Below are 19,904 nucleotides of genomic sequence, written 5' to 3' on the forward strand. Positions count from 1 at the left end.
AGACTACAGCCCGGGCGCTGGGGCTCACTGCGGACTGCAGCCCAGGCACTAGAGCTCACTACAGACTGCAGCCCGGGCGCTAGGGCTCACTACAGACTGCAGCCCGGGCGCTGGGGCTCACTGCGGACTGCAGCCCAGGCACTAGAGCTCACTACAGACTGCAGCCCGGGCGCTGGGGCTCACTACAGACTGCAGCCCGGGCGCTGGGGCTCACTGCAGACTGCAGCCCGGGCACTAGAGCTCACTGCAGACTGCAGCCCAGGCACTAGAGCTCACTGCAGACTGCAGCCCGGGCACTGGGGCTCACTGGGATGGTTGAAGATGTCTCAACCTCCCCAACCTAGAGATTCCTAAAAGTTCAGAAATGTAAACAGGGAACTTTAAAACACATACTTTGTCATTCTGAGGATCTGCATCTTTATAACAATCATTTGAATGTTTTAAATGCATTCATTTCAGATTTTTCTTCTAAAAAGCAATTCTATTTGTTTCCTACGCTAAAAATAAATAAATAAAACAAAAATCATTTCATGGCTGAATCTTTATTTTCACTTAAGAAAATGCTCAGGAAGACAGCTGCAGGTGGAAGCTACGACTATGCTGAGCTGTCAGCGGGGGCTAAGGCAGGCAGGGCCCTGGCCGATGGCAGATCATCCCTCAGGCATCCCTGTACTCCACTTTTCCTGGGCACCGGGAGAGCTGCACACACTACCCCACGAGTAGGCCCCTAAAACAGAGCCAAGTCACTTCAGGAGTGGCATCCATCTCAAGAGATTCTGTGAAGGGAGGTCACAACCCAGCAACAGGCGGGGGCCAAACCGCCCTCATTCGCGCTGCTCCTTTGCGATTCAGAATCCCTGCTTCCTCACCGTGAAACGTCATGTGAGCTCCAAGTGTCCAGCTCAGCACGGAATAGAGCTCCTTGCGGTCAGCACTCTGCATGGGCACCATCAGCGTGGCCACAGACAGTGAACTTTAAAACTAGGCAACAAATAAAACCTGAAGACAACACTGCATGAATACTGGCAAGATTCGGGATGGCCTGTGCCATCAAGATGCTTCTGGAGAAGTTAGAAAACTCAGAAAGGAACATCATGAGCTCAGAAAGTACGCAGCAAATGAGAAGAATGTGGAACAGGAGAGACAGAAAAAGGGCAAAAAATGAAAACACTAACTGAGGGGTGCTCTGAGTCCAGGTTATAACGTATATTATATTACCCAGCATATACTGTATATAAATGTATATTAAAACTTCAAAGCAAAGACAAGTTGAAGAAAACAAAAGTCCCTAAACCGAGTCGATTAAGACACTCACAGTTGCAGGTGGTGGATAAGACAGCAACGGACCCCACTTGGCCATGGCAAGTGGACAAGATGGTCTCACCAACCAGGTCAACCACTGTATGAGAGCTCACCGGTTGTACTAATTTCCTCTAAATCCTCTCAGATTTACTTCTGGCCTAGAAGTAGATAATCTGTATCTGGTAGCATTACAGGCTTTTTCTGTTGACTTTGCTGTGGTAGAAAATAGATCAAATACAAAAGAGGACTTAACAAATACAATCAGACTCACATTAAATCCTTGGAGTGATACCCGAACTGAACAGTAACTCCACCTTCTTAAGACATACATGGGCTCTTGTGCATAAGGCTCTGTAATAATTTTTACCACTGTAATCAAACTAGGTCACCAAAAAGATAGTGAGAGATAAAATTTATCCTCAGAAAACTTCAAAAAGGCCAGTTTACCCAGCCAAACTGAGAGCTGGATTTCAGACAATAAGAAAGAATTTGTAACAGAAGACATCATCATAAAACTTTTTTCTTGAAATGGTAAATGACCATTACATCTAGAATGGCCATTTAGTTTTCAGATAAATTTCTATTTCAAATAAACGTAAGCCTAACAACCAAGATTTTTAAAAATCACTATTATGGCTATTTTAATACATTTAAATTCCACTTTTATGTAAAAGGCAAATATTAAGCCAACAAATTAATGTAATAGATTTTTTTAAAAAAACATTTTATTTAAAAAAAAGTTTTTTAGGTCTGGCGTGATGGCTCATGCCTGTAATCTCAGCACTTTGGGAGGCCGAGGCAGGCGGATCACCTGAGGTCAGGAGTTAGAGACCAGCCTGGCCAACATGGTGAAACCCCATCTCTACTAAAAATACACAAATTAGCTGGGCATGGTGGCACACACCTGTAATCCCAGCTACTCAGGAGGCTGAGGCAGGAGAATCGCTTGAACCCGGGAGGCGGAGGTTGCAGTGAGCCGAGATGGCATCATTACACTCCACCCTGGGCAACTCCATCTCAAAAACATAAAAATAAATAATTTTTTAATTTAGAAAGAATTTCAAGCTCAGCAAAAGTGATACACTATTCAGATTTACCTACTGTTAACATTTCTGGTAGAGTGTTTTTATTTATCATTTGCATGCATTTATTCTGTCCCCTCCCACACGCACACACATCTAGGAGCGGGGAGCCTCTGAGAGTAACTTATATACATCATGGCCCTTTACTACTAAATACTTTAGTGTGTATTTACTAAAACTGAGAATGTTCTTTTACGTTACCACAGTACAACTGCCAACTTCATAAACTTAACATTAATACAGACCTTTAATCTGCTGTTCCTATTCCCATTTTGCTACTTGATTTATTAATATTCTTTAAGGTATTTTTTCTCTCCAGTCCAGAGTCCAGTGCAGGGTAAGACTGTGCAATTACTTGTCATGTCTCTGTAATAGGTTTTTTAATAAAAAATTATTCAGTAGGGTATGAAAATAAATGTTTATTATAATACTTGAGAATTATTACATGATCTTGAGTTTCCTTCAAAGGCATTATATAAATTCATTTCTTTTATTCACATAACCATACAAACAGTGCTATGCATATGTGGTCAAATGATTTTAGACAAAGTCATCAAGATACTTCAATAGGGAAATAACAGTCTTCTTCAACAAATGATGTGGGAATAATTGATATCCATGGAGTGAGAGGATGAACATTTATTTACTTTCTCATTTCATATACACAAATTAACTCAAAATTTATCACTGAGTTAAATGTAAGGGCTAAAAGCACAAAATTTCTTTTAAAAACCATTTTTTAAAAACTTCGTAATTTTGTGGTAGGCAAAAATTTCTTAGCTAGCACATAAAAAAGCATGAACCATAAAAGAAAAAAGTTTATAAATGGGGTTCCATACATTTCTGTTCTTCAAAAACCACCACTAAGAAAATGAAAAGACAAGCCACAGGCTAGAAAAAAAATCTGCAACACATAAATCTGACAAAGAATTTGTATCCAGGATATCTGAAGAACTCTTACTATTGAGTTGTCACTCAATAAACAAATCAATTAAAAATGGGCAAAAGATTCAAACGGACATTTCACAGAAGAAAATATACAAATGACCGCTAAGTACAGGAAAAGACAGTCAACAATATTTGTCATCAGGATCATACAGCTTAAATCCACCACACACCAAGTCTGGGTTAAGACGAACAACTGCAACTCTTGTACACTGTTGGTGGGAGGGTAGATGCTGTAAGTACTTTGGAAAAACTTAACCATACAACAAAGCAACTGCACTCCTGGGTACTTCCCAAGGAGAATAAAACATATTCAGCAGACACTGAGTACATTTCCAATGTTCATAGCAGGGTTTTTTGTAATAGCTAAGACTGGAAACAACTCAAATGTCCACCAGCAGGGGACGGCTGACTTGTGGCACAGTCGCTCGCTGAGGCCCTCCCAGCAGAAAGAAGGGTCAAATGACATGCGCACCTCAAAAGCACCGAGTGAAGGAAGCCGGAAACAGAGAACACGTGGAGCACTCCATTTCCAGCAGCCCCCCATTATCTGCGGCTCACGCTCCACGGTGTCAGTTACCCGTGGTCAGCCACAGTCTGAAAAGATTAAATGGAAAATTCCAGAAATAAACACTTTGTAGGTTTTAAACTGCACACCATTCTGAGAAGCATGATGAAATCTCGAGCTGTCCCACTCTGTCCCGCTTAGGGCACGAGTCTCTTCTCTTTGTCCAGCATGTCCACACCGTATACGCCACATGCCCTGAGTCACTCAGTAGCCACCTTAGTGGTCAGACCAACTACTGCAGCATCACAGTGCTTGAGTTCAGGTGACCTTCCCTTTATTTAATAATAGCCCCACAGCACGAGAGTGGTGATGCTAACACACTGTTATAACTGATCCATATTATTATTAGTTATTGCTGCTAGTCTCTTACTGTGCCTAATTTATAAACTTTATCAAAAGTATGTATCTACAGGAAAAAAAGATCATATACAGAGGATGTGGTACCATCTACAGTTTCAACCATCCACTGGGGGTCTTGGGACGCATGCCCCACGGATAAGAAGGGACTCCTGTATATGAAACTTCGGGAAATCAAATCCCATCTACAGTGACAGGAAGCAGATGGGTGCCTTCCTGGAGCAGGGGCTGAGGAACTTCTGCCAGCGATGGTTCCCTTCTGTACCTTAACTGTGGTGATTATCACGTTAAGTATGTAAACTTGTCACATCTTTTCAAACCGTACACTTACAATGGTTCATTTGACTCTATATAAATTATATCTGAAAGTTGAACCTTTTAAACAGAGCAACAGAAGACAAAGTGATGGCAAGGGGCCACTCTGAGTTGAGAGGGCAGGAATGGCCTTGCTGAAAAGGTGGCATCGGGGACTTAAATGAGAAGAAAGATGCCCTAAAGAGGGCGTACATTTGGCCAATGTGTACAGTCTCTAACTCTTCATTTCTCAGTCTTCTGTAACTGTGTGAGGACATAAGATTGAGCCAAGTCGCCCAATTTTATTTTAACATTTTTAACATTTAATCCCCCTTAGTTGCTATGGACAACAGGAAAACAATATGCACTATACTTCCAGGCCTTTCCTAAAAGCAAACTCCAGCTCCCACCCTAGTTCCACGCCTTGCTTTGTGTTCAGAAATTCTCATGTGAACCAGTAACCTCAACAAACCCTTTACTATTTAAGAAGGAACAACCCTTGATCTCTACTCACTCCTCCCCAAAGTAACTGTCCACCCTGTTCCTTCCGCCCTCTGAATACACTCCTGTTGTCCCCACCCTCCAGCCCAACTCCTCCCCACTGGCAAATGTCCTCTTTCACACAGACACACTTTACAGAGAACTCTGGGAGAAAGCGAGAGCTTCTGTGCCCCAGGCCAAATAACAGGTTTAAAACTCGTGTTTTGCTCCTGCCTGAGCTTCGGAACACGACAACTACCAGCAGATACATCCCCACGTCCACTGTCTACACGGATGTGGCACACACAGCGGGTTCCGGATCTGTAAGAACGCAGAGTTGGTGAGGTCTCTTGCACACGCGTCACCAGGCAGGCTGCCGTCCTACATGTCTTCCACCAGCTCTGCCCAGATACTGTTTCTACATTAATGCTGCAAAGTACTCTCATTTTCAGCATGTTGAGCTTCCGCCTAGAATTACTGAACTGAACTTTACCTCTATCCACAGAAGAACTACAGCCTGCGGTTAGAAAGGTCCTTGTGTGGGCACGTCCTGGGGGAGGCCGGCCAGAGCAGAGCTGTCCCGGACGGCGCCTCCCAAGGACAAGGTCGAGGGAGCTGGCTCGTACTTCAGCAGCCCCTGAACCGCCCGGCCCTAAGCCGTCCTGCACCACCCATGGGGCCGACTCCCGGCTGCAACTCTTTCCCCTCACCCCGCCGCCGACAGCAGAAGTTTCAGGGGACAAGGGGGACCTGCCAGAGCGAGAGTGGAGGGTAGAATACAGTCTAAAAGGAACATACAAGTGTTAAGTGACAGGCTCTATGGAACTGCCGGAGCAGAGCCCAGCAGAAGACAAGCGTTTAAGAAGACAAAGCAGTAGAAACCCGGTTTTTCTGACAGGGCGTTCGGAGCCCTTCACAATCTGACCCCAGCCTGCTCCCTGGAGCCAGGTGGGGATGCCCAAAGGCCTCACACTCCCCCCACTGTCTGGTGCTGGGGCCTGAAGCAAGCAGCAAACCCCCTCACCCGTGGGCTCCCACGCCCTCATCTGTGAAGACATCACCAAGCCACTCGCAGGTCTGAGGGGAAATTAGAGGGTAATGACGTCAGCACCGGCCCAGGGAAGGCAGGATGGCGACAAGCACAGTGGGTTCTCTTGTTTGGCCCTCTCTGCCCTGGGCCATGCAGAGGCTGGAGCAGGGCCAGGTCTACACCCCGTCTGTCCACTCCTCCCTGAAGCCGCCACTACACACAGCGCTCGGTAAGCAGGGGCCCTCCACAGGCATCGTGGAATGAACGAGGAGCATTTCATTTGCTCTACCCTCTGGAATAAAGGGGGTCAGTAAGGGAAAAAAGACTCCAGCAAGTAACTCAAGAACCAGAAACAATAACTGACAATTTCTGATTAAGTCCTTGGACTCTGGTAACCTCCTAATGTTTCTCCCTAGTGCGCGGGTTCTCAATCAGGGACAATTGTGCCTCCAGGGGACATTAAGCAACATCTGGAGATGATTTTGATTGTCAGGACTGGGTGGGGGTGGGAAGGTGCTACTGGCACTTTGTGGGTAGAGGCCAGAGATGCTGCTAAACATCCTACAATGGAAATGTCAACAGCACCAAGGCTAAGAAACCCTGCCCTAGTTAGCGCTGAGCAGTAAAACCAAAGGTGCCTGTACACCAGCAAAGAGGGCCACTGGGGAAGTGGTGTACCACTCTGCAGCTAATCCGAGATGTGCAGGAGTCCCAAAAGGCAGCGGCTGCTCAGGGCAAAAAAGCAAAGGAAACCAGGCAAAATCCCTGGGAACTTTAAAAATAGAAAAGTCAATCGGCTAGAGGCCGCAGCGGGTGAGGAATCTGCTGCCCTGGCCTGGATGTGGAGCACAATTCCAGAATATCACTTGAAGTCATTTCATGGAATACAATCACAGTGCTTACGCACTGCCTGACACAGCTGAAGGCAATTCCACACACCAACTCCTTTCACCTTGCCAATAATGGGATAAAGCAGGTACTATTCCCATCCCCATTCTGCCGAGAAGGACGCTGAGGCACAGTGAGATCAAGTAACCTGCCAAAGTCACACAACTGAACAAGCAGTAGGCAGGGCAGAACACACACCTGGCAGTCTAGAAGCTCTCGGTCACGTGGCATCCACACCTGCAGACCTCATGCTCACCACCATGCAGGATCCACGCACTCAACACACATGGGCGCCACCCCCCGCCCTGCAGCCCATGTGCTCAGCACAGCACTCTAACCACCAGTCCACACTGCCTCCCTTCCTGTGACACAGAATTCGGACCCCACCTTGTATAGAGCAATTTGTAAAGTAGCTCTCCCTGTGCTGAGCTGAAATCTGCTACCCACCTGGCCCTGGTTTCTCTCTTTCCTTGGCACTGCTCACCGTCTAGCTGCCCATCACATGTCCCAAGACAGCCTCATGCTCCCTGCCAGGTCGCAAGTCAAACAATGCTACTTCCCTCAACCATTTCTCACAGGCCATCTTTTCAGGAACTCTTGCTGTTCTGGGGACGCTCCTCTGGATATACTTCAAAATCCAACAACAACCCTCTTATAATGTGGACTCCCCTCCACAGCAGAACACAACACCATCAACACAGCATGTCTCCCCAGGACAAATAGAAAGACTCTGAAGCAGTGAGGTGGAACCCTGCCCTTGAGGGCCAATCAACGTCAAATGACTTGCCATCTCCTAATAGAGCAAAAAGTGGTCAGTGGCTGTAAAAACCTCTACATCTGACACAGTGGGAAATGGAGGAAGCATGACTACTTTTTAAATTATTATTATACTTTAAGTTCTGGGGTACATGTGCAGAACGTGCAGGTTTGTTACACAGGTATACACGTGCCACGGTGGTTTGCTGCACCCATCAACCCGTCATCTACATCTCTCCGAATGCTGTCCCTCCCCTAACAGGCCCACCAACAGGCCCGGGTGTGTGCTGTTCTCCTCCCTGTGTCCATGTCTTCTCATTGTTCAACTCCCACTTACGAGTGAGAACATGCAGTGTTTGGTTTTCTGTTGCTGTGTTAGTTTGCTGAGAATGATGGTTTCCAGCTTCATCCATGTCCCTGCAAAGGACATGAACTCATCCTTTTTTATGGCTTCATAGTATTCCATGGTGTATATGTGCCACATTTTGTTTATCCAGTCTATCAGTGATAGGCATTTGGGTTGGTTCCCAGTCTTTGCTATTATGAACAGTGCTGCAATAAACATACGTGTGCATGTGTCTTTATAGCAGAATGATTTATAGTCCTTTGGGTATATACCCAGTAATGGGATTGCTGGGTCAACTGGTATTTCTGGTTCTAGATCCTTAGTCCCTTTGGAGGAAAAGAAATGAACCCATTCTTACCACCAACGACCATGTTGCACATGACAAACAGAAAATCAAAAATTAAGTGTTACAGTAACTGAAACCAAGGAAAACCTTTCTTGTCTTAACACTCAACTACAAAAGCATACCTCCCCCCTCGCCCAGATGAAATGGAAAAAGTTTAATGGAAGGGTTATTTCCATTCTAAAAGTTACTTTATACAAGGAAAAGGAAAAAGCCCTAGACCCAACTTCGCAGGCTTCACAGCCCCTCACACTGTCAGCATCCCTTTCCTGCTGCTTGAAAACATAAGAAATAAATAAGAGAGCAAACCACAACAAAGTCGGTCCGAAGCCTCTCAGCCACGCCGACGACAAACCATTTCTCAGTGTGACAGGTACTGTTATTACCAACACACAATCCAATATTCTCTGAGAAAATGACATGGTTGAGAGTCTGCCTCTCATTCCTAAAATGTATTCAGCAGGAGTCTTGATGGGAGATTAAACACAAGGAGACGTCCCCCAAGCAGCTGAGGGGCGGGATCAGGAGAGAACAGACTGTCCCCACTTATTTTCTTAGTACCCCTTCTCTAACTTTAGCTAGCTTGCTTGCATCAAAGTAAAACTGGTTTTCTAACTAGTCTTTTATGAGGATTAAAACGTTGTCTGAGCTTATTATTTTTCAACTCAAGTGACTATCCAGAACTACTATGATGGCTTAAATGTGGCTTACAGGCGTCACTTGCTTTGGTTTCTTAACGCCTATGCTTGTTTCACCTTCAGAGTGAGGAAAAAGCAGAAAAAAAGAGAAACGTGAAATTACCAATAAATGTATTCTTTCCATCTCATCTCAAAGTAAAGCAACAGCGCTTACTCTAATAATTCTGTACCTCAGAAATATACACATTTAGCCTAATAGTGTCTTTTTTGTGTGTTTTTTTGGTTTTTTTTTTTTTTTTTGAGACAAGGTCTCACTCTGTCACCCAGGCGGGACTGCAGTGGTGCAATCCTAACTCCCTGTAGCCTCCACCTCCCAGGCTCAAGCAATCCTGCTGCCTCAGTCTCCCAAGTAGCTGAGACTACAGGTGCATCCACCACATCCAGCTAATTTTTTTAATTTTTCTTTTGTAGAGATGGGGTCTTGCTATGTCAACCAGGCTGGTTTCCAGCTCCTGGTCTTAAACAATCCTCCTTCCTCAGCCCCCTAAAGTGCTGGGATTACACACATGAGCCATGAAGGCCGGCCTGCATTCTTAATCAATTTCCACAAGGAAGAGTAAGTAAACATTTTTCTAAGAAATAAAGAAAAGATGTCATAAATAATAACATTTTAACATTTTAAAATAAAATCCCTTTACTTACAGAAAAGCAGCAGATTATCCCACACAACAGTCTGAAAGAAAGCTCTCATCAGCGAATCTAGCACAGACAAAACATTTTAAAATGCCCTATTCATCTAATACTGTTTTCAAAGTAATGACAGAAATAGCATACATGACTGCTTTATTTCACTGCTTATAGAGCACAGACCAACCTTTTTTTTTTTTTGAAATAGGGTGTCCCTTTGTCGCTAAGGCTGGAGCACAGTGGTGCAATCACAGCTCACTGCAGCCTCGACCTTCTGGGCTCAAGGGATCCTCCCACCTCAGCCTCCCAAGTAGCTGGGACCACAGGTGCGTTCCACCACAGCTGGCTAATTTTTTTGATAGATGGGGTCTCCCTGTGTTGCCCAGGCTGGTCTCAAACTCCTGGGCTCAAGCAATTCTGCCTTGGCCTCCCGAAGTGATGGGATTACAGAGGCGTGAGCCCCTGCACCCAGCTTAACATGACTTCCTAAAATCAGATTCTGAACTCAAGGTTTGTTTACTTTCGCAGTTTAACAAATATTTACTGAGCATAACTTTTGAAATACTTCTTTCAGTAAGATTATAGAGTTGGTCTTCAAATCTAAAGTCAAACCCCCCAGACAGCAGACAAAGGCCCCTCAGGTCTCACCCCAACCTGTACCCCCGCCCTCCGGCCTCCACATCTCTGTGGTCTTGCAGACTCTGAGCATCTCTGAGGGATGTCTCTAGTGCCTGGAAAGCCCTCGCTCACCACCTCACCAGCCTGGCAACCCCTCCTTCCCTGACTCCTCTGTGAGGGCGCAAACCCCCCAGGCCCCATAGCCTGCCGTGCATCTCGTTCACCAGGTCAGCAGCATTTACTGAGCACCTCGCATGGGCCAGGAGTGTTCTAAGCACCACGGGTCAGCAATGAATCTGACATATCAAAATGGTCGCCCTCTTGAGATGTGTTTCGGGTAGGGAGACAGAACTATTAAGTATAAATAACTAAAATATATAGCAAATTAGGAGATGAATGTTATGGAGAAAAAAATAAAGCAAAGCTGGGCAAAATGACGTGGGAAAAAGCGCGAGGTGCAGTCTAGAGCAGGGTGGTCAGGACGCCTCACTAGAAGACGGCATTTATTGCACTTCGCCCATAATGTGTTTGTTACCAACTGAAGGTTTGAGGAAACGGCACCAAGCAGCACCAAGCAGGTCTGTCAGCGCCATTTTCCCAAAAGCACACGCTCACTTCGTGTCTCTGTATCAGCATATTTTAGCAATAACATATTTTTTAAATGAAGGTATGTACACTGGTTTTTTAGACATAATGCTATTATACACTTAAACCATAATATAGTGCAAACATAGCCTTCATGTGCACCAGGAAACCAAAAAATGTGTGTGGCTCACTTCATTGCACCATTCACTTCACTGGGATGGTCCGAAACTGAACCCACAAAATCTCCAAGTTATGTCTGTAGTAATATCTATCACATATCAAGCACTACACTTCAGCCTGTGTAAGGGTGACCTAATAATTCCATGAGACGCTTACGCCTGGCCCATCCTGCACCTGAGGACGCAGGGGCTGGGGAATGAGTGCAGTCACGATGCTAGGAAGCGGCTCAGCCCACGTGGAGACCCACGCGGCTTGGCCCTGACGCCTATACTCTTAACCACGACAAACTAAAAATAATACTGCTCAAAACGCTTCCCACAAAAGCCAAAATCCAATATGATCGATTCTAAAAAAAAACACTTAATTCAGAAAACAAAGTGATCCCTTATCACTTTTGATACAGTGTGAGAAATCAGCAGATCTCCTGGATGACGTTCTGGCGGTCAGCAGTCTTCTGGACACTTTCCGGACACCAGCCCACAGTCATTCCCTCCCACGGCCCACTCAGAACTGCAACTGGAAATCCAAACGCATTCAAAAACTGGCTAAGCCAGGTCAGCATTTTAGCCAGAAAGTATCTGCTTCGTCCAAGCCAGCAGATTCTCAAATCACAATCATTTGACTCAAAAAGCACCATTAGTTACAGACTCCTGTGTATGCCAGATTATGCCAGAAAAGCATACATGTCCTGGTAATGCAATAAATCTTGACCTAAGCTAGAAGATTGTCAAAAACCTAAATACAGAAAAAAGAGTTGGTATCGAAACAGACACAGCATGGAGCATCAGGCCTCATTACAAATCATGTTTTTAAAGAATTTCAGTCGCTTAAGAAAGGGCTCACAACATAATGCTGTTAATACATAGCATATGAAACATAAATACAACAGGACATATCTATCCACCTATTTACAGTTCATGAAAATAAAAGGGAAAGATGAAGTAATAACATAAACAGCGACAACCGGGCGCAGTGGCTCACACTTGTAATCCCAGCACTTCGGGAGGCTGAGGCAGGCAGATCACCTGAGGTCAGGAGTTCGAGACCAGCCTAGCCAACATGGCGAAACCCCGTCTCTACTAAAAATACAAAAATCAGCCAGGCGTGGTGGCGGGCACCTGTAATCCCAGCTACTTCGGAGGCTGAGGCTGGAGAATTGCTTGAATCCAGGAGGCAGAGGTTGCAGTCACTGGAGATTACACCACTGCACTCCAGGCTGGGTGACAAGAGTGAAAACTCTGTCTCAAAAAAAAAAAAAAACAAAAACAGCGACTACAAAGGAGTAACTTCTCCTTTGTAAAAGTGTTTTTTACATCTCAAATTTTCTAAATTGAACATGAATTTTAGATTGGAAATCATGCACTCTGCTCATCTGTAGAGTCTAAGTTCTCTTCGGTGAACCTCTGACCACCCTCCGCCCTTCAACCCCGTCTCACGGCACACCTTGCTTCCCACCCGGGGTCAGCCACCGTCTATTTACTCAGTTCACTATATCGACTGAATTTCTCAATAGCCCGCAACCTTACCTTGCTGGATAAATGTATATTTCATGATGCCAAATAAAAATCTCCATTTTAAACCACCTCTGCAGATGGAAAGGCCCTGTCTTTATGCTGGTAAAAGAATGTCACAGCACATACCATTATAAACGCCACACATAACCCATTCATCTCCTGAAATTTATGTCAGAAAGATTGGAAATAAAATCTATATTAACAGCAAGTGCTTAATATCAAATGCGGTATTAAAAATAACAAAAATTTTCATTCCTGTAATACTAAGAGGCTCTCTTCTTAACTCCATTTAACAGACACACAGTGCCACCTATCAGCCATCCTCTGTAACTGCAGGTGCAAGGTAAAGAACCGCTCACAGACAAGCCTTCCCCTCTCCCTGCTATTTACATGCCAAAGACCACCACAGGTTAAGAGGACAGCCCTATTAGAAGCCCCTGCTCTTTCTATATTGTGTTCTTGAAAAGTTTTACTTCCTTAGGAACTGGAGCTTTTTACTGCTGAACTGAACCCAGAGATTGCAATCCCAGCGAAGTCTGAACAAATCTATGTCTAAAATACGGGCTGTTATGATACCCAACGGTGTCCTAGGAGAAATCCAAGCCAATCTCCAGGTCCAGCCCTCAACGGCCGCCTGATGGGAAGGGACATAACAATTAATGGCAAATTTCTTACAAGGATTACCCACACGTCTTCTTTCCTCTAACCACCTCCTCTTCCGCCTGCAACTGCTGTGATTTGGCCTCTGCCCAGCTTCTCTCACAAGGCTGCTCACCCCTGTGTGGTGAACCCAAGGGCTACCTCTTGACCCTCATCCTGTGTGACCTCTCAGTGCCACTTAACAGGGCCCCCTGGCTTCTAGAGTTTTCTTTCTCTTCTCAGGCGACTCCTTCTTGACTTCTGTGACAGTTAATTTTGTGTGTCAACTTGGCCAGGGCACAGCACCCAGTGATTTAACCAGACACTAACCGAGGTGTTGCTCTGAGGGTGTTTTGTGGATGTGGTCAACATTAAGGAAAGATGACCCTCTATAATGTGGTTGGGCCTCATCCAGTCAGCTGAAGGTCTCAAGAACAAAAACTGAGATTTCCTCGAGAAGGAATTCATTTCCCTGAGAAGGAATTCTGCCTGAGTTTCCAGCCTGCCAGCCTTCCTACAAATTTTGGACTTGCCAACCTGAAAGCAAGCCAATTCCTTACATTTTATAGATAATGTAGAGATAGAGATAGTGGCCAGGTGTGGTGGCTCACATCTGTAATTCCAGCACTTTGGGAGGCTCGAGCCCAGGAGTTCGAGACCAGCTTGGTCAACACAGCAAGACCCCATCTCTTAAAAGAAAAAGAGATCGTGAGATACCCGCTATTGGTTCTGTTTCTAAAGAGCCCTGACTAACAATCTCTCTGCCCTTCTTTCTCTGCTCATCCTTAAAAGCCTGACCTTTCTGCTGGTTCAGGCTAAGGCCGTCTTGTCCTCACCTGTTACTCTCCCTTGGTGACATCCATTTGCAGACCTTTCATTTCTGTGAGCACACCTTTGGTCCTCAAATCTCTATGTCTGGCCCAGACCTGCAAAGCCTCCAACCTACAAATGCAACTCAACATCTCCACCAAACTAGATCTAGTCTTCCGCTGCCTCAGAAGGGTGCCCCGCTCCTGTATCTCCTGTCAATAAATGACCCCCCACCCTCCTAGATAAGCAGCAAGAACCCTGAACCTTTTCCTCCCCCTTGTCAAGCTCTCGCCTATGCTCTGGAGCCTCTCTCCTCTCCCGGCTTCCTCCATGAGCCACCTACAGCCACTTCCCAATACGGGCACTGTCCTGCCTCCGCGTGGTTCTACAGTGGCCTTCCTAAATCCAGACTCCATCTCCAATCCACATCCCCTGGTGCAGCCCAAGCACTTTTCTAGAACTTAAGTTGGGTCACATTACACTCCTGCAGAAAATCATCAACGCCCTCAGGATAAAATCTAACTCCATGCGAGGCCCCTCCAGGTGGATAGGCCTGTCTTTCCTCGGAGCCCCAGTTGGTAATGTTGGCCCCTGTGCCTTCCCCATAAGCCCTGTGTAATCTGGCCCCAAGCACATCCCAGGCTTCACACTCCCCATTCCCACGTTCAAACATGAGGTCCAGGGAGGCTAAATTCCCTCCAGACCCACAGGATCGCGCTACTCTCCTTCACCCTAGTGCTGCACACAGATCCTGCTGCTGGAAAACCCTTCCCCTCCCATGCTGCATTCCCTGCACTGACCAGGTCACACCAGCCTTCCCTCCGACCTGAGTTGATCTGAGTCGTCCTGTAGGACGGCCGTCAGCCACATATGGCAATTTTAACTCACAATAGTTACAGTTTAAAAGGCTGTTCCTCAGCTACACCAGTCACATTTCAGGGGCTCAGTGGCCACCCTGGGCAGCACAGAGACAGACACTGCCATCACCTCCGAGCACCACTGGAGAGCACGGACCCGGATCCTCACACTCCTGTCCACACGGAGGCCCACCCCAGGCTCTTGCGGCTCTCCCAGCACAGCCCTGACATGCCCTGGCTGCTCAGCGCCCGCGGTGGGACCTGGCGCTCTGCAGGTGCTCACTGACATTACTTGATGTTGCCACAGTGGCAGAGCTCCGCCATCCACATCTCCACCAGCCTCCCACGGCAACAGGTGTCTTAATGTTCTTGTGAGCTGGGCAAGTCAATGTCCAATTTCCAGTTGTTAACATCAGCCTTCCCTTCCCACTAAGACAAAATCATGCCATTTGGGGATTTATCAACAGGAAGCATCAAATAGAAGTTATGAGGGATATTAGTGTGGAACTGGGGCTAAAAGAGCAGAGCTCTGGAACCTTCTCTGCCCACTAGCCTGACCAAACCAGGCAGCTACCTTTTTATCTGTTCACATATTATACTTCAACCAGGACTTCATCTGAATAAAATACCTATTTGAAAAGACGAAAAAACCAATGATATGTATTTTTTTCTGATTTTCTCTCTTCAAATATTAAAGGTATTTAAACATACTCTTAAACATTAAAAATTAAAAATAGAGCCGGCACAGTGGTTCACGCCTATAATCCCAGTGCTTTGGGGCTGAGGCAGGATGATCACTTAAGGCCAGGCATTTAAGACCAGCCTGGGCAAGAGAGCAAGACCTCAACTCTACAAAAAAAAATTTTTAATTAGCTGCAAGTGGTCGCCCACACCTGTAGTTCCAGCTACTTGAGGGGCTGAGGTGGGAGGACTGCTTGAGCCCAGGAGGTCGAGGCTGCAGTGAGCTGTGATCACACCACTGCACTTCAGCGTGGGTGACTGCAGTGAGCTGTGATCACACCACTGCATTTCAGCGTGGGTGACTGCAATGAGCTGTGATCACACCACTGCACTTCAGCGTGGGTGACTGCAGTGAGCTGTGATCACACCACTGCACTTCAGCGTGGGTGACTGCAGTGAGCTGTGATCACACCACTGCACTTCAGCGTGGGTGACTGCAGTGAGCTGTGATCACACCACTGCACTTCAGCGTGGGCGACAGAGCAAGGCTCTGTCTCTCAATAGTAAGTATTTATTTATTTTATATCTATAACCCATTTACCCTGCAACATGCTTCTCTAGTTTAAAATGCATTCACATAATTATATATATTCAATTCAAGCAATTTGTTACAGAAAAATCAATCCCTTTGCTATAGCAGGATGTATTTACATCTGCTTCACAAACTTCATGAAGAGTTTTTAACAACTCCCAACCCACTGCTGGACCCAGACTGCTGGAGCAGGCTAAAGATATTTTATTGCTGGCCCCACCCTCCCTCCTAGGTTTGTTTCCCACTACCTTCCCCACCACCGTAGGCTGTGGTCAAAACAGGCACCGCAGGCATCTGCCCACTCTCCTTCTATCTGCGCTCATTATCTTCCCTCCACCTGGCCTGTCCACCCACCCCCAGCTCTGCAGGCCAAGCTCTCAGACTCAGCTCAGATGGCAGCTTCTCAAAGCCTTTCTTGATCCCCTCTAATTAAATGCAATCTGCCCCTTCTCTCAATTACCATAATTTGCATGATTCACTTTAATGACATTTAGCTTGTAGTGGTTCCCATTAGAGTTATTTCCGTATTTTTAGCTTTTTTATAAGCTCTTGAAGGCAAGAACCGAATCATCTCGTACATACTTAAATCCCCTAATTTAACAACAGTGTCTTGTACCTAGTAGGTACTCAAGTACCTCCTGAATAGAACTGAGAAGTAGAAAGACATCCATTACATTACAAAGCAATTCAAATTGGCTTCCCCCTCAAGTAAAGCGTGCAAGTTACTAAACACTGGCTGATCCAAGAGTGGGCTGGCGCTGATGGCGGTTCTCAAGTTAGAAGCACATTAGAGTCACCTGGGAAGCTTTTACCATCCAGGTGTCCAGGCTCCACCCAGCCCAAGCCCAATTACATCAGAATCTCCCAGGGTGGGACCCAGACTCCGGTCCATTTTACAGCTCCTGGATGAAGCCCACGGTGGGCCCAGGCTGATTTTCACCTGCTCTCACACGGAGGCTTCCCCGCAGGCCCCACCCCTGTCATTCCTGGAGGCGGAACAGATGAAGCAGATGTGTAAATACCCTTCTCATCTACGTCAGACGGAAATAAAAATCAGACAGATGATGGCTACTTTCATCTAAAAAGACTGTTTTGCTTGTTTAAAGATTCTGAACTTTTAGTCAAACTCACAGAAGCAGAGAGTGGAATGGTAGTTACCAGGGGCTGCGGAGTGGGGAGATGTTCGTCAAAGGGAACAAACTTGCAGTCAGAAGATGGGCAAGCTCTGAAGGCCTAATTCCAGCACGGTGAGTACAGTTAGGAAGAGGGTACGGTGTAGTGGAAATCTGCTGAGAGAGGAATCTTACATATTCTCACTGCACACATTGAAAAAGGTAGCTGTGTGAGGTGATGGGTGTCTTCATTAGCTTGATTGTGGTAAGCATTCCACGATGTACATACCTGTATCAAATCATCACACTGTGCACCTTAAATATGCACAATTTTCCTGCTCTTGATGTGTGTGTGTATATATATATATACACACACACACACACAATTTTTACTTGTCAATATACCTCAAAAATATACCTATTAAGTACTCATAAAAATTAAAAATTATATTTCAACAAAGCTAGGAGAAAAAAGCCCCACTGGCCCAGACGAGCGCCTCAAGGCGCAGGTGTGGCAGAGGGAGAGAGACGACCTCTTCTGAAGCCAAAAGCGCATCTTCAGGGCACCCACTCTGTTGGTCTATGTGGCTAGCACAGCTGACCAAATGAGGCTGTGGAACCAGTGAAAGCACACAGGTAGCCGAGGTCAGGAATCGGCACCATCACTCCTGGAGAGAGGGCGTCTTACCCGGCAAGAGTGGCCCAGCAGGTTGGAAGCACTGCATAGTGAACCAAGAGGAAAGGCACACCCCTAAGACACAGGAATGCGCGGCCGTCCAGAGAAAGGCGACTGCGTGCTCTGCAGAAGGATTTGCAGCATGTCTTCTAACCAGAACAGTGTTTTAGAATTATTTTTAAAAACCCACAGACCTACTGATCTGTGCACTTGCTAACACAGACGATTCGGGGCATGCTCTCCACCGCACTAAGGAGCAGGAGTTACAGAAGGGAGCGTAGCAGGGAGTGCACCGAGCAGGAGCGAACCTCGTCAGTGCAGCTTCACTGCTCAGACACTGCTTCTGGAGGGACCCTCCTCCATCCCACACAGTGAGAGTCCATCTGGGAGGGCTGACGGCTTCCAGAAACCAAGTCAGCAGGAGCCCTAGAGTAGTGTGTGACTCTACCCTGGGCTGTGAGCAGAGCTCAGCAGTGACTCTTCCACAGTCCTTCCTAAAGGCAGCACTGACTTGCTGAGGAACTAGCAAAGGCCACGCCTCAACATGCACCGCCTGAGGAGGGTCCGCAGATAATTATCACAGGCCAACCCGGACAGTATTAGAATGAGGCTTTCATAAGTAACTCCTCACATGTCTACAACAGGCTCTCTCCTGCTTTTGTAAATAAAACTTTATAGGAACCCAGCCACTCCTAGTCGTTCAACACGGTCTTCGGCTGCTCTGGCAGAACTGAATAAATGCAGCACAGACCATACGGCCTGCAGAGCCAAAATGATTCACCATCTGGCCCTTTACAGAAAAAGTTGGCCAACTCCCGGTCTCATATCACCATGGGGAAAAAAACACTACAGCAGCTGTTACCTGGCAGGCTAACGCACAGAAACGGGCATTCTTAGGCCTCAATATTAAACTTCAACTTAGTCATCAAGCCCCATACTTTGGAAAGAAGTCCCTTTCTTCGTGGCTACAGGAGAGGCAGTGGTGCCCACCAAACATTCTATCACCCTCCCGCTTCCAGTGCCCGGTGGAGGCTGGCCCACGTGACGGCCCGTGGAGGAGGGGTGGAATGGCGCACCAGCTGTCTCCTCCCCGGCAGCGGGGACCTGAGGCGATGTGTTCCAGAAGGGCAGCCACAACACGGTGGTGGAGCCTACTGCCGACCACACCAGACGTGAACCACGTGCAAAGAAATAAACCTTTGCTGCTAAACACTGAGATTTTGGATTAATTTTTATCGTAACATATTCTGGTCTACTCTAACTTAGGTGGCAAAGGAGGTGACCTCCTTTGTGTCTCTCCTTTCCCACAACCGGGTATAGAGTTCAGCTATGTGACAAACGAGAAAGCATGGCCAGCCCCAGGACATTCAATCCTTCCACCTCTCAATCCTACGTGAATTCTCTATCACTTGCAAGGCACTCATAACACTGGAGAGGTCCTGTTCGAAAAAACCAAGACGGCTGAGGGAAGACCGGATTTATTCTGCACAAACTTGACAGCCAGGCCAAGCTACACCCTTCTGAAAGCCACAGAGAAGAAATGATTATCCTAGTGACAAAGTGGTCAGGGACAGGGTTTCCCTCTTTGAAGAAGAATCTTGCTGGCTATGGTGGCATGTTCCTGTAGCTACTTGGGAGACTGAAGCAGGAGGATAGCTTGAGCCCGAGAGGTCGAGGCTGCAGTGAGCTGTGATCACGCCACTGCACTCCAGCACGGGCAACAAAAAGAAGAATCATCTTCCCTCCGCATTTTACATAATTTTCAGTGTGATACGGTGGGAAAAGCATGAGTTTTCAAAGATGCGGGAAACGGGCTTAAAAGCCAACCGTGCCACTTGGCAGCCACATGATCTCACCTAGCACATAACCCAGGCGCCTTTCGCCACCTTTTCCCAACTCTGGGGCTCAGTGTCATTATCTACTA

At 46.5% G+C, this 19,904-nt stretch overlaps 1 protein-coding gene across 19 annotated transcripts in view; it reads right to left on the minus strand.

Moving 5' to 3' along the window:
• ACTR3C (actin related protein 3C) overlaps positions 1-19,904 on the minus strand; it is a 340,014-nt gene that overhangs the window by 277,924 nt on the left and 42,186 nt on the right. For 5 of the 19 annotated variants that reach the window (XR_008536303.2, XR_010159053.1, XR_008536302.2 and 2 more), the window contains exons 7-8: positions 2,630-2,750; positions 870-1,515 (exon numbers count right to left, since the gene is read on the minus strand). The exons of 11 other annotated variants lie outside the window; for them this stretch is intronic. The gene's annotated coding sequence lies outside the window, so the exon portion shown is untranslated. Of the gene's footprint in view, positions 1-523; positions 1,516-2,629; positions 2,751-19,904 lie in introns of those variants that run through there. 3 more of the 19 variants (XR_010159051.1, XR_008536300.2, XR_002944773.3) reach the window with 2 other exon arrangements.

The sequence above is a fragment of the Pan troglodytes genome, chromosome 6 (assembly GCF_028858775.2).
Source record: "Pan troglodytes isolate AG18354 chromosome 6, NHGRI_mPanTro3-v2.0_pri, whole genome shotgun sequence".
Classification (NCBI taxonomy): Eukaryota; Metazoa; Chordata; class Mammalia; order Primates; family Hominidae; genus Pan; species Pan troglodytes.